General features: G+C 48.1%; 1 protein-coding gene across 16 annotated transcripts in view; it reads right to left on the reverse strand.

Annotated features, from left to right (window-relative positions):
• Positions 1-12,963, reverse strand: part of SVIL (supervillin) — a 235,557-nt gene that overhangs the window by 182,309 nt on the left and 40,285 nt on the right. For 2 of the 16 annotated variants that reach the window (XM_027122053.1, XM_027122056.1), the window contains exon 2: positions 11,228-11,326. The exons of 13 other annotated variants lie outside the window; for them this stretch is intronic. The gene's annotated coding sequence lies outside the window, so the exon portion shown is untranslated. Of the gene's footprint in view, positions 1-8,264; positions 8,467-11,227; positions 11,327-12,963 lie in introns of those variants that run through there. One more of the 16 variants, XM_027122057.1, reaches the window with a different exon arrangement.

Raw genomic sequence — 12,963 nt, forward strand, 5'->3', positions numbered from 1 at the left:
AACAGCGACAGACTGCATGATTCCATTTATGGGGCATTACGGAAAAGGCAAAGCCGTAAGGATAGAAGACAGATCAGCGGCTGCCAGGGGTCGGGGCTCAGTGATTACAGTGGGGCATGAGGAACATTTCAGGGGGATGAAAACTTATATTTTGATTATGGTGGTTGCACAACTGTACGCAATATTGAAACTCATAGCTGTATTAAAAAGAGTGAATTTTACTGAACGTAAATTATGAATCGATACATCCGACTTTTTAGAAGCAGCTCAGAGTAATTATGCTGACAAAATTATCTCATGGAGTGGGGCTCTTAGTATCGTCTACAAGGGTCTACGGACCATTTATCCACCTTCCTGTATGTACCCCCTCCCCCAATTTCTTCTCATCTAATATTTACAGGAAGATGATTAGCTGCTCAGTGGTAGGAGAAAAAGCTCCGTTAGTCTGATAACATTTCTTAAAGTAACCTCTTAGTGTTTAGATAATTATGGAAACTCTACTGTACTAAAAATAGACACGACTATTGGCTCTTTTTTCCTTGTGCTATATACGTGCCTGCTAATCGCTAAGGCAAGTGAGACTCCAGCGGCTCTGTCCGTGGACACATAGCCACTCTAAAGCCATTACAGCGCCAGGAAGTCAAGGTCCTTACGTCCACATGGTACCTGTGTTCCATATGTTGAACTACACTGAAGGTCACTGCTAAGATCTTTAGGCAAGAGCTAAATCTAAGATAGACCCTGATCGTTGAATTGGAAACCTTATTAGGGTAGGAAAATCAAAACCATCACTGTCCCACTGAACAACGTGACTGCTCAAAGACTTGGTCGGCATGTGCAGACCAAAAGCAACGTGCATGATTCTGGTTCTTTCCTTCATACAATACCCAGCAGATATGTCTTGATTGCCTACGTGTGTGAGGCATGAAAGATACATGTTTATCAACGTAAGTCCCTGTCCTTATGGAGTTTACATTCTCTTCGGAGGGACAGATGAACTATAAATAAGTGAATGGACAAGTAAACCAAGCGACGAATCAGTAAGAGAACGAATGTCCACTACTTAGAGCCGGAAGGAAGGCAAAGCAGGGTAAGAGGCTGGGGGCTTCTCATTTAGATAAAATGGTCAGGTCTCTGCGGCGGGCACCGCTGAGCAAAGACATGGAAGAATTGGCCAGAAAGCTGGTGGGTATGTGGAGGGAGGGGCTCGGGGCTGGGGTTGGAGGGGGGAGAAGGAGCAAGTGCGAAGTTTCAAGCTTTGAGATGAGGGTGAGACTGGTGGGTGCACGGGACTAGCGAGGTGGCCGGTGTGGCCAGAGCCCAGTGACGGACAGGAAGGGCGCTGGGCAAGCCAGCAGGCAACGTCCGGCAGACACAGGTGAGCACAGATCACAGAGGCCCTGTGCCAGAGAAGGACCTGGGGTTTGATTCGGCGTTACCGGAAGGCACTGTAGGGTGTGGGCGAGGGAGAGAATGATCTTGATTTAGGTTTAAAGAATCAGTCTAGCTGCTCTGAGGAAAACAGACTTTGGGGGGTAGGTAGATGTAGAAGAGGGAAAGCAGAAGCAGGGAACTTGATGGGAGGCTACCACAGCCAGGCAGGCGGAGACAGTCAGCCCCGAACCGAGTGTCAGCGGGGGAGGAGATGCAGAGAGAACGGGCCGACTGGGCCCTGGGTGCGGGATGGCGTCACCAACTGAGATGGAAGATGGCGATGCTGATGCAGGAGCTTAGCTCCATACACGAGAGCAGCCGCCGGAGCTGCCAGGAAATGTAAATTACGTTGCTTTCAGGGAGCTCAAGAGGTGAATTAAGGTAAAGAAAGGTTAACTTGACCTAAATAACATCGTACCTTATGACTACATAAGCTTTGCAGTGGAAATAACCGACTCAGGACCAGTTTAGATATTAATTTTATCTTGCAGTAGCATTCCCACTGACTAGGTAATTCACTACAGACAGCTAAGGAATGGATTTGTGTAAGAAACTAGATAGACCATTAGCGAACTTTCCAGGAAACAAAGATTTCCAGGGAAGCTAAAAGAACTTCAAATCTTTCTGTAACCGTATCACCAAGGCTTTGAAGATCCCCCTTATTTAACCCTTTGCTAAAAGAAAAGAACGTCAGCAAGATTGTAGAGTATGGATATTCCTGACTAAATTTACGTTACAAAAAAGCTTTGTCTGACGGGAAAGAGAAGTCAAATTATAAGACCCTTTAATGGGTTGACATGTTAAAGCCTTTGGAATAAACACTGTTTGTTAGATGTAATCCACATCAAAACATGTATCTGTTTCACAGATTATTTTCTTCAAACAGTCCTAAGTTTCTGAGTTTTATGAAGTTGCATGGAACTTAGAAAGGGGCCAGAGACGGCACACAAAGGCACAGCTGGAGCATGTTTGATTCCTGCAAGGAAGAGTGAGGGGCAGGAAAGTCACCAAAGCTTCGGACGCCGTGCACGTCCCCAGAATCACATCTGTTTCATCCAAGACAAGATTCGTGCCTAGGATTCAAAACACAAGGAAAAGCTTAACTTGTTTTGGTTGGAATAACTTAGCCTGCTAACCTCCACAGCGTCTTCCAGGAAGGTATCAACTCCCATCTTTTCCATCTTTTCCTCCCTCTTTCCCCCAAGTCAACCTGAAGAGCAGCAGCACAGAGCCAGATGGGGAACCAGATCAAAACACACCAGGGGGCGCCGAGCATGGGGACCTCTGGAGACGATCCACACCCTTTCAATGGATTCCTGTTGGTGAGAAAATGTTTCCATCCAGTTGGAACCACCCACACTTGTAACCGTCTTATGAACTTTGTCTGCTTTTGATTTTTTAAGTTTTACTCAGAAGAAATAAGCTTCCCAATGTCACCATACTCATCCAAGCTCTCTCTCGTCAGCCAAGAGGAAAATTTCCTTTTAGTCACGTAGAGCTGGGACAGGTGACCTAAATGGCTTCCCGGTGTCACATTTCTGAATCCTTTAATGGTTTTCCAGGTGTTTTCCTACCACCCTGTATCTCTCAAGATATACTCTTGGAAAGATCTCTTCTCCAAAAAATTCACTGTTTTGCTCTAAAGGATTAAGAAATCAAATGAAGAAACTCAAAATCTCTGAATTTAGTGACTTTTCCCACACTATTAGCTATTTTTAAAAATAAATTTATATGTTTTATTTTATTCATTTTTGGCTGTGTTGGGTCTTTATTGCTGTGCACGGGCTTTCTCTAGTTGTGGCGAGCGGGGACTACTCTTCGTGGCAGTCACGGGCTTCTCACTGCGGTGGCCTCTCCTGTTGCAGAGCACGGGCTCTAGGCACGTGGGCTCAGTAGTTGTGGCTCGTGGGCTCTAGGCGCACGGGCTTCAGTAGTTGTGGCGCGTGGGCTTAGTTGCTCCGCAGCATGTGGTATCTTTCCGGCCCAGGGATCGAACCTGTGCCCCTGCACTGGCAGGTGGATTCTTAACCCCTGCACCACCAGGGAAGTCTCACTGTTAGCTATTAAGGACAGGCTTTTTTCTGGCTTGTTGCTTTAAGATGTCAAGATCTATTCTGCTTTTCTAATCTGGACTTGGGATTTCCCTTCACATCACCCCTCAATGTTACACTAACCAGATGCTTCTGCCTCTTTCCAGAAGACAGCCGTATTGAGACGTTACACTCTAGGCTTCTCCCAGGTCATCCATTCAGATATTTACCTTATTTCTTCCCAATGGGTCCAGACAAATCTTCTTTATTTCTTTTTTTTTTTTTTTTTAAATCTCAGAGTTAACACACACACATGCCCACACACTGTCAAAGCCTCCGCCAAGACTGCTTAGTGTGGTTTTCTCCTTGGACGCGTCTACAATGACCTAAAGATGGATTACGTCTGGATTCCCAGAGGTCTGCTCAGTATTAACCATGACGATGTGCAATGTTAGACAACTGGGTCTGTCTGAAGCTCCGTCATTAATCCAGTCTGCTACTGTTTCTTGGTGAGATTCTATAACCTATTTTGAAACTGTCACTGACCCACCTGTAAAGCGAATGAAACCTACAATCTCCCTCTCCTGAAATATTCTAAAGCAAAACGGTAGCTATAATGGCTGTTCTAGAACAGGGATCAGCAAACTGCAACCCCTGGGCCATATCTAGCCCACTGTCCATTTCTGTCAATAAAGTTTTATTGGCACACAGCCATGCTCATTGCTTTCCATATTCTATATGGCTGGTTTCCTGCCACAAGAGTTGAGTTGAATAGTTGTGACAGAGACAGTATGGCCCCCAAAGCCTGAAATATTTACCATCTAGCCCTTCACAGAAAGTCTGCCCACCTCTGCTTTAAAACCGACAGCTTAGAAGACAATGATTATGAATCCCACTCTGTGATTTTGCAAAGATACTTCATTAGAATATCATTTTTCTCAGGGTAAAAACGAAATGATAAAGTTACATGTAAAAGTGCTGGGACTCAGTAGGCAGTTAATACTTGTCCCTTCTAGTCGCCAAGGTCCTTCTGGACCTTCGGTCTCTTCCTCTCTGCTCTGTTCTCCCTGCAGAGATGGAATTTTCCTCCTCTTGGCATCATAAATTATTTCAATATTGGCTGTTCCGTCCTCTCATTATCTACACACTTGTCTTTCTTCCCATCTAGAAGGTGGCTTTCTCTGGGAAGTACCATATCTGAGTTACCTTTGTTTCCCCAGGGCCTGGCACATGGCAAAATCCTAGCAAAGATTTTTTTTTTTTTTTTCAGGGAATAAGTGAGTCAAGAAATAGCAAATGAACACTAGGAGTATCTGTAATTCTAAAAGATGCCAGGCAAAGATCATTTATAATAGATTAGTATATAGTACCAGGCTCCCCAGACTAAGTGTCACAAACAACGAGCACTTTGGTGGGCAGGGGGCTGGGGTGTCATGGATTTAAGGCTACAGCTTGCTACCTAGGACAGCTGCTTTACTGACAAGGCAAAGGGCAAGTTAACACTCCTTCCCTGTATAGGTACAAGGAAGCTCCTAGAACCCAAGAAAGCAAAAGTGACCCCTGTTTACACCTAACAATTTACAAAAAAATTCTCCAACAAAACCTCTCATCTTTGAATGACAATGTAAAGTATGATATTCTTTGTCTATAACAAGAGCCTGAATTTAAGATTTCTAATCATAAGCGATACGCTTTAGCATCCAATAATTCCTTTGAAAAGATAGTTGTTTTGGTTTTTCATGGATTTAAATGAAGAGATTCATTTGTTTAAAAATGAATTTTAGAAATGAACTAGGCAGTGAGGGTATAATAGTGAAGAAATAAAGTTCTTGCCCTCACTTTACTGAAACAAATTAACTTAGAGAGAGCTTACAATTCATTCTGACAAGATTCTTCTCTGAGTTATTTATCGTCCATAAATTTTCCATTATATTTCATAAATAACGAAGAGGGTCTCACATTTCCAAAGTAGAGACGGGTTTCCGCATTGGATTGTTTCCCATTGCTGCTGTGACAAATTACTATACACCTGGTGGCTTAAAACAACTTTACTATCTTACAGTGCTAGAGGTTAGAAGTCTGAAATGGGTCTCACTGGCCTAAAGACCAAGGTGTCGGCAGGGTTGCATCTCTTCTGGAGGCTCCAGGGAGAATCCATGTCCTGGCCTTTTCAGTTTCTAGAGGCCACCTGCATCCTTGACTCATGGACCCTCCTTCATCTTCAAAGCAGCAAAGCACAGAGACTTTATCACATGGCGTCATTCCGACACGCACTCTCCTGTGTCCCTCCATCACGTCAGAGGACCCCTATGATTACACTGCACCCACCTGGATCATCTGGGATAATCTTCTCATCTCAAGGTCAGCTGAGACCTTCCTATTTGCCACGTAACCTAATATATGCATAGCTTCTGTGGATTAGAACATGAACCATGATTCTTTGGGGAGTCACGATTCTTCCTACCACACACAGCTTTGTAGCAATCAGTTCAACAAGCCCAGGTCACATGCATGACGCAGTGTGAAAGCTGGACACCACGACCGCTTACTAGAATGTCTCTCCTACCCTCGCGGTTCCCCGGCAGCTGCCAGAAGCGCACGGCCTCTGTGCCTCCACCAGTCCCTCCACAGTTGCCATTTCCTCTTCATCAAACCCTGCTCCATTCACCCCCTCAACGCTGCTAAGAATAAAACTGACTTTCCTCCCACCTGTGCCCCCTCCAAGTGAAGGGAGAACCATGCCCTTTCCTCCATCCTTCAGTTCTTGTGAGGGATCAAACCCCCTCTGTTACTGTTAATTACAGTAAACGTCATTCATATTTGATGCTCCCAGTCTACATCCACCATGTCTTAATGCTCCACCTTCAACCCAGAGAACCCCAAAACACGCAAGCAAGAAGGCCCCCCAGAGAGCAGCGTTTCCAGCCCCTTCAGTCTATTAGTGAAGAAATGCTTGTGATCCCAGCAGTGAAGCCAGAGTCTGCTTATCTGTAAGACGACAGGTCTAGAATCTCACCTGAGCCCTGCATTTGTGACTCTGTATGTCAGAGGTAAGCTAAGTCACCGTTCCCTGGAGGAGTTATGTCCACAGGATGCAGCCAACCAACTCTGAGTACGGAGAACAAGCTTTTGTCCAAACAGGGACAACTACACACAGCAGAAGCCTCCAGAGCTGGTGAGAATTCCAACGCCCTCCTTGCCTCTGCTCCACCACGGTTCTCCCCTCATACTCAGCAAGAGGGGCCCAGGAGCTGATGGGAGCTGACGGGAGGCGTGGCCACCTCCTGGCAGTGGTTTTCACAGCCGCCCACGTGTAAAATGAAAAACACCTGGCCCCACAGGTGTTCGTGGGAACGCAGGGATTCTATCGCTCCACTAAACTTCTACCAAAGTCTCAAATGTGGTGATCCGCCCACACAGCACCGCCTTGGGAGAAAGGCTGCTGATTAAGCCATCGAAGCTGCTTGAAGAAAGAAGGGCGACCCCGATCGACGCGCCCTGTCTCCCTCTGCATCAGGCGGGTCTTCCTTATTAAATACTTTGTTAGAAAAACAGTAACCTAAAAGGAAAAGCACTGAGTGTAGGCTGGAAGTCTTAAGAATCAACGGTCAGAAACCAGACACTTTCTAAGCACCCGTGTGTGTGAGGGATGATGTCACAGACCAGGGATCCACTCCTGCCTTTAACAAAGTCTGTTCAGTGGAGACTGGTGTCGAAAACACACCACCTGGCACGAATACTCTTGAGATGAGTTTTGTCCAGGGCCCCCAGAAGTCCCTCTCCCAACAGGTGCACCTGACCTCCCTTGCTTCCTGGGGGAGGGCCCTGGTGACAGCTTCAGTGACCTGTCAGGTTCAGCCCATTGAGAAGGAAGGGGAAGGGCACTGCAGGCTGTAGGAACAGCGTGTGCGAGGTCGTGAGGTTGAGGCCACGCCTGGCATTTTCAGAAGGCATGACTAGGACATGGGGCAACCGGGTGGGGATGGAAGCCTGCATCAGAGGGCTCTCTATGCCGGCTGAGACTAGATGTCAGCCCTGAGACTGCAGCCGGAGACTCAGGCGCTAACAAGTGCCCTGAGCATCTCGGGAGGGTGACAGAGTCCAGTGCAAGTGGACAAGGGGAGGGAGAGACAAGGTGGTCGCGGCTGAGGCTCCTGACTCCCCAGCCTGCCGGTCATCACCTGCCGGGCTCGCCCCTCTAGAATCTTCCCAGGGCAGCACCAGGCTCTGCAGAGCTGCAACCCGGTGGACTTCCTGGAGGCGGGGGCAGAGCAGGGAGCAGGCAGGTGAAATTGGAAAGGGATGACATGGGGAGAATGGAGCTTATATAAGAGCGTGGAAGGGCTGGAGAGTGAGGCTCGGGGCACACGCGGCAGAGAAGGGAGGAGAAGCTGGCAGTAGGTGTGGGTCACAGAGCGAGGACTTCATAAATAGTCGGTGATGATGAGACAGACTGTAGCTACCTCAGCACAGAGCCTGACAGGGGCAAGCGTGACCGTTTCTGAAGTGTCAGCCCAGGGGGGTGTGTGTGTGAGAGAGACCGAGACAGAGGGAGAGAGACAGAGACAGAGAGAGAGACAAGAGTCAGAGAGACAGAGAGACAGAGACAGGGCGAGAGACGGAGAGAGAAGGAGAAGCAGCAGAAGAGGAGGAGTGGGGGGAGGCGCCTAAGGCCTCGGTTCTATTTAATTAGTATCTCATGACCGGCTCAAAGGCTTCCCCCCGCTGACCAGAAGGCAACTCCTACTGTGCCTGTGGTTGAAGCCTTGGACCTACGGTGTCCTTTCCAGGTAAACTCACGTGGCACAGAGGTTCTAGAAGAGTCTGCCTCCTGCCCTCCTCCTTGTGGCCTCCCAGGAGGGCGCGCCAACAACCAAAACGGGCCCTCAGGGCAGCTCCTCAAAGGTGTTATTCGCTTGGACTTTCCATCCGCCAGACTCCCGACCGGCTGCAAACCACATTCCACGCTGCCTGCGCTCCTTTACTCACTTCAACAGGGGCGGGGCGGGGCCAGAGCCGCCTGAACCCCCATCAGGGACAGACACTGCCGCCACGTGACCCAACCACAGGCTTCCTTTCAGACCGGAGGGCAAGGCTCCGCTGTGACAACCAGCACACGCCCTTCCTGCCTTCGACCTCTCCCCCCAACTACAGCCCATCCATCAGAGACGCTTCCTGGGAGGGGCTGGTGAACACAGCAAGCACGGGCCCCACCAGACACAGCGCTGCCTCTCAGCCCCGCTTCCCTTCCACATCACGCCTGTAGGCATCCTGGAATCGCCCTCAGGAGCTGATGGCTTAACCCGTGGTCGCCAAGGCAGTGGCAACACAGCGCACGCCTCCCCAGCCCCTGCGAGGGGACCAAGCACCAGTGAGCACAGACCACAGACCAGCGGCCAGTGAGGAGAGCAGCCGCTCTGTCAGCCCAGCAAGAAGTTCACGGATGAAGGGACGGTCCTGCTGCCCCTAAGGCATGTGGGTCAGGAAGATGCAAATCGGTAGCTCGTTCAGTAAATGTTCATCGAGCACCTTCCTTGTACCAGACACTGTTCCAGGTGCCCGGCGTCAAGTGCGGGCAAAACGGAAAGAAATCCTCTTCCTCACTGAGTTAATATTCCAGTGGTCAGAGAGGAAACACCTCTTCCCACGTACTTAGTGAAAGGAACCAAAGCAATGACACCAGGCGAGGACCGAGTGGTGCTCATACAGAAGGAAAGAGGACAAAATACTTTCTGCTGGAATAAGGGAGGCTTGAGGAGGAAGCAGGGGCAGAAAAACCTTGTTAAAACACAAATATGCCTTCAGAGGCTCAAACATACAGACACCTTCAAAACAGACGACCGCACTGCGCTTTCCCTTGTCTGTATGGGCCACTGCCCCGCCATTCCCCAGCAGACACTAGCCGTTCAAGGGCGGCAGAGCAGGTGGGGTTCTAATGTCACGTTAAGGTCCTCGTAACAGTCAGGTTTATAATCGACTCCCAGCCCAGCCACACCGACACACCCGCTTCTGACAGCTTATCATCCATCACCTTGTCTCACTGCCCACCTGGGTGGACCCGCATTGTCATGCACCCCGATCCACCCCGCTCCCCAGGGCACTCTGGGCTCCCCAGCTGCACCCCGAGGCCCACGTCACACAGAAGAACACCCGCAGAGTCATTCTCTCCCTGGGCAGCCTTTCAGGAAATACGCTCAACAATCAGAGGTTAAAGAAAATTACCTTTCAGTAGATGTGCAGTAATCTAGTTGAGTATTTTGCTCAATTTTTTTTAATTATTATTTTTTAAGTTATTGTTTATGTTTGGCTGCACTGGGTCTTTGCTGCTGCGTGAGCTTTCTGTAGTTGCAGAGAGCGGGGGCTGGTCTTCATTGGGGTGCGTGGGCTTCTCATTGCAGTGGCTTCTCTTGTTGCTGAGCACGGGCTCTGGGCGTGCGGGCTTCAGTGGTTGCAGCACGTGGGCTCAGTAGTTGTGGCTCACGGGCTCTAGAGCACAGGCTCAGCAGTTGTGGCGCACGGGCTTAGTGGCTCCGCGGCATGTGGGATCTTCCCAGACCAGGGCTCGAACCCATGTCCCCTGCATTGGCAGGCGGATTCTTAACCACTGCGCCACCAGGGAAGTCCCTATATTTGCTTAATTTTTAAAATACGTGAATTTAACAAAACACACACACACACAGACCACTTTGCTTCCTTTGGGCCATCAATTGAGAAACTGCAGAATTCCTTTTGTTTGGAACCTAGAAAACCTTGTCCCAAATCCAGCCAGGCTCCTTTCCTGGAACATCCTTGTCAGACATATGTGCAGTTTCTATAGAAATACCTCCATCAACAGAGGTCCTCCTCCAGGCAGGGCAGCCTGTTCACTAGACAGTCAGAGGTTCAAAAATTCTCCGGATATTTCTTTACACCCTCAGCCCAGGGGCCCTAAAATTGATTTGGCTTAAAAAAATGTAGATCGATATTAATTTAAAGATGATTTCTTTTTAGCTATAAATCCAATCATTAAGCAGAGCGATCTGAAGAAGAGGGGGAAAACAAACGGACGCGCCCAGAGCAGGAACTGTCACTGTTCATAAGGACCAAATACTGCCAAGAGGGTTTGGAAAGACGATCTTTCGGGAAACAGTAAGTGAGCTAACGGTGGTCCTGAGGTTTTGCTGTGAGTTCTGGGAAACGGGAACGAGGGCATCCAGCGAGGACTTCTGGCCTGGAGAGGATACCCAGCTTTAGGATGAGGGGGTTGGGGGAGAGGGCTGCTCCTCGGGTCCAGCCAAAGACAGGGTGGGTCTGGGGCAGGGGGCGGCAGCCGTCGTGGGGCTTAAGTGCCCCGCATCTGGGGAAAGTGTAAGGCAGCTGCCGGTGATTATGTTTTATCAAATCTATGTGTGATTAAAATGAGTCCCTACACGTTAGCTGTCTTTCTCTAACTTCTATCTTGGAAATTCTCGCATCCTCTCTCTACATGTGGGCATGTCACACAGACCAAGCCTGGGAGACGTGCCCAGGGATGCAGTCTAAGAAAAACAGTAAATGACTCAGCTGGGTCCCACCTTCATGCTCCGGTATACCTACTGGAAAGCTTATTTTAAAACAATATTCTAAGCTTTGTTTAAAAAAAACAAAGCCCACAAGTAATGAGAAGAGTACGAGTTGATTTTTGGTTACAGCGAACATCCAGGACTCCCGGTTACCCGTGTGCTGCCTTTGCAGCTGGTCGACACACAGCATCGCAAACACACTGTGGAATGATCAGTACTTACTTTCTATTCTGTGGCTCGAAACTCAAAAAGAATTCATCGTCCCTTCCTGGGCTTCTGCTTTAGTTTCAGGAAACGACCAGTCTCCAATGTAGCTAGAATCTGAAATATATATATATATATTTTTTTAATTATACGATGTAACTTCTAAAGCTGAGGAATGCATACGTGAGATGGAATAAGTTCATTTGCCTTAAGTTAACCTTGAAAACACTGGACCTCACCCGACTTTATCAATATCCCTCACTCATAAGGCCTCGCACAACGGGAAGTGAAACTGACAATTTCTATAACAGTTTTTTTCTGCTTGACCATTTTGACCACGACTCAAATTGCCTTGATGAACCTGACTTAACTCGAAACATTTGCCTTCAGCTACTGTAAACAACCAAATTACGCCCGATTTCAGCAACAAGGAGTTCCCTTTCTTTCTCAGTAACCACGTCGCCGTTGGGACAAGTTACGTCAAAAAGCATCACAAGCTGTTCACCCGCATACGCAGGCGACCCAACACCCAGAGACCAGAGGGGAGCGAAGAGCGTCAGTTATGATTTCTTCATCTTGATAAGAGGGAGCAAATCGAATTTTAACGGATGAACAAACTCCTATCCCCCACGGATGCACTGAAAATCTCCCAGATCTAGACTTAAAATTAAAAGTGCTGCCGTTTTTAACCACGCAGCACCCGCTAATTCAGTCTGTGGCTGCCTCACTGCGGTGAGCGGTGAGCGAGCACATCTGCTCCTCCCTGCTGATGTCTGGTGGCTTTGTTCTCTGGACCTGGCTCACTGCAACTTCAGAAGCCAAAGGTCACCAGCACTCCCGGGTGACTGAATACGAGGTGCAGTGTGGCAGGGACAACCCTGCCTCTGAAAACGCATCCAGAACCCGGTTGTGTGTCCTTCCCAGCTTTCTTTATTTACGCCAGACTCCCTGGGATCTCGATCTGCCCTGCTGGCCGCAGCAAAAGCAATGTCCTTCCAGCTTTCCTTGCACCTCCCGCTGCTTCTCTTAGCCAGAACTTTGCCTTAGTATGTTTCTTCCTGTTTACAGTAGCAACTAAAGGCATTTAAGTGCCGCAGTGCACGCAGAACTGTGCTACCAGGATGAGAAGCTCTTTTTATATAACTGTCTACCTACAGAGATGTCCCCGGTAACATGAAGCCAAAACTCTCTCCAAACTCTAAAGTACAGAGATGCTCCGTTGCCAGGATATACTGGGCAGGATATATCGAAGTATATCAAAACACATGTACTCAATGGGTTATTATTATTGTTATTAATGGCAGTCACCAGAACAGATCAATGTGAAAAAGAGAAAGATATTAAGATTACAACAGATAGGCAAACACTTATGAGATAACACAATTGAAAAAAGCAGAATTTAAAATTGTTCCAAAGTGCTAATTACAACTCTACCAGAAGTATCATCACATATGGATGTAGCTATAGAAATTATTATATAGAGATATATATTTATACATCTTATAATTATACAAAGAGATCTACAAATCCATATTTAGCACAAATAAACTACAAGAAAGAGTTGGTTGATGATTATTAAATTCTAGGACTCTGAGAACAGAGCGATAAAGCTGTTCCCAGGCTTAAAGTCTGCAACACGGGGGCTTCCTGGTGGCGCAGGGGTTGGGAACCCGCCTGCCGATGCAGGGGACACGGGTTCGAGCCCTGGTCCGGGAAGATCCCACATGCTGCAGAGCAACTAAGCCCGTGCGCCA

The sequence above is a fragment of the Aethalodelphis obliquidens genome, unplaced genomic scaffold, assembly GCF_003676395.1.
Source record: "Aethalodelphis obliquidens isolate GAN/ISIS:26980383/991018 unplaced genomic scaffold, ASM367639v1 scaffold23, whole genome shotgun sequence".
NCBI classification, from domain to species: Eukaryota; Metazoa; Chordata; class Mammalia; order Artiodactyla; family Delphinidae; genus Aethalodelphis; species Aethalodelphis obliquidens.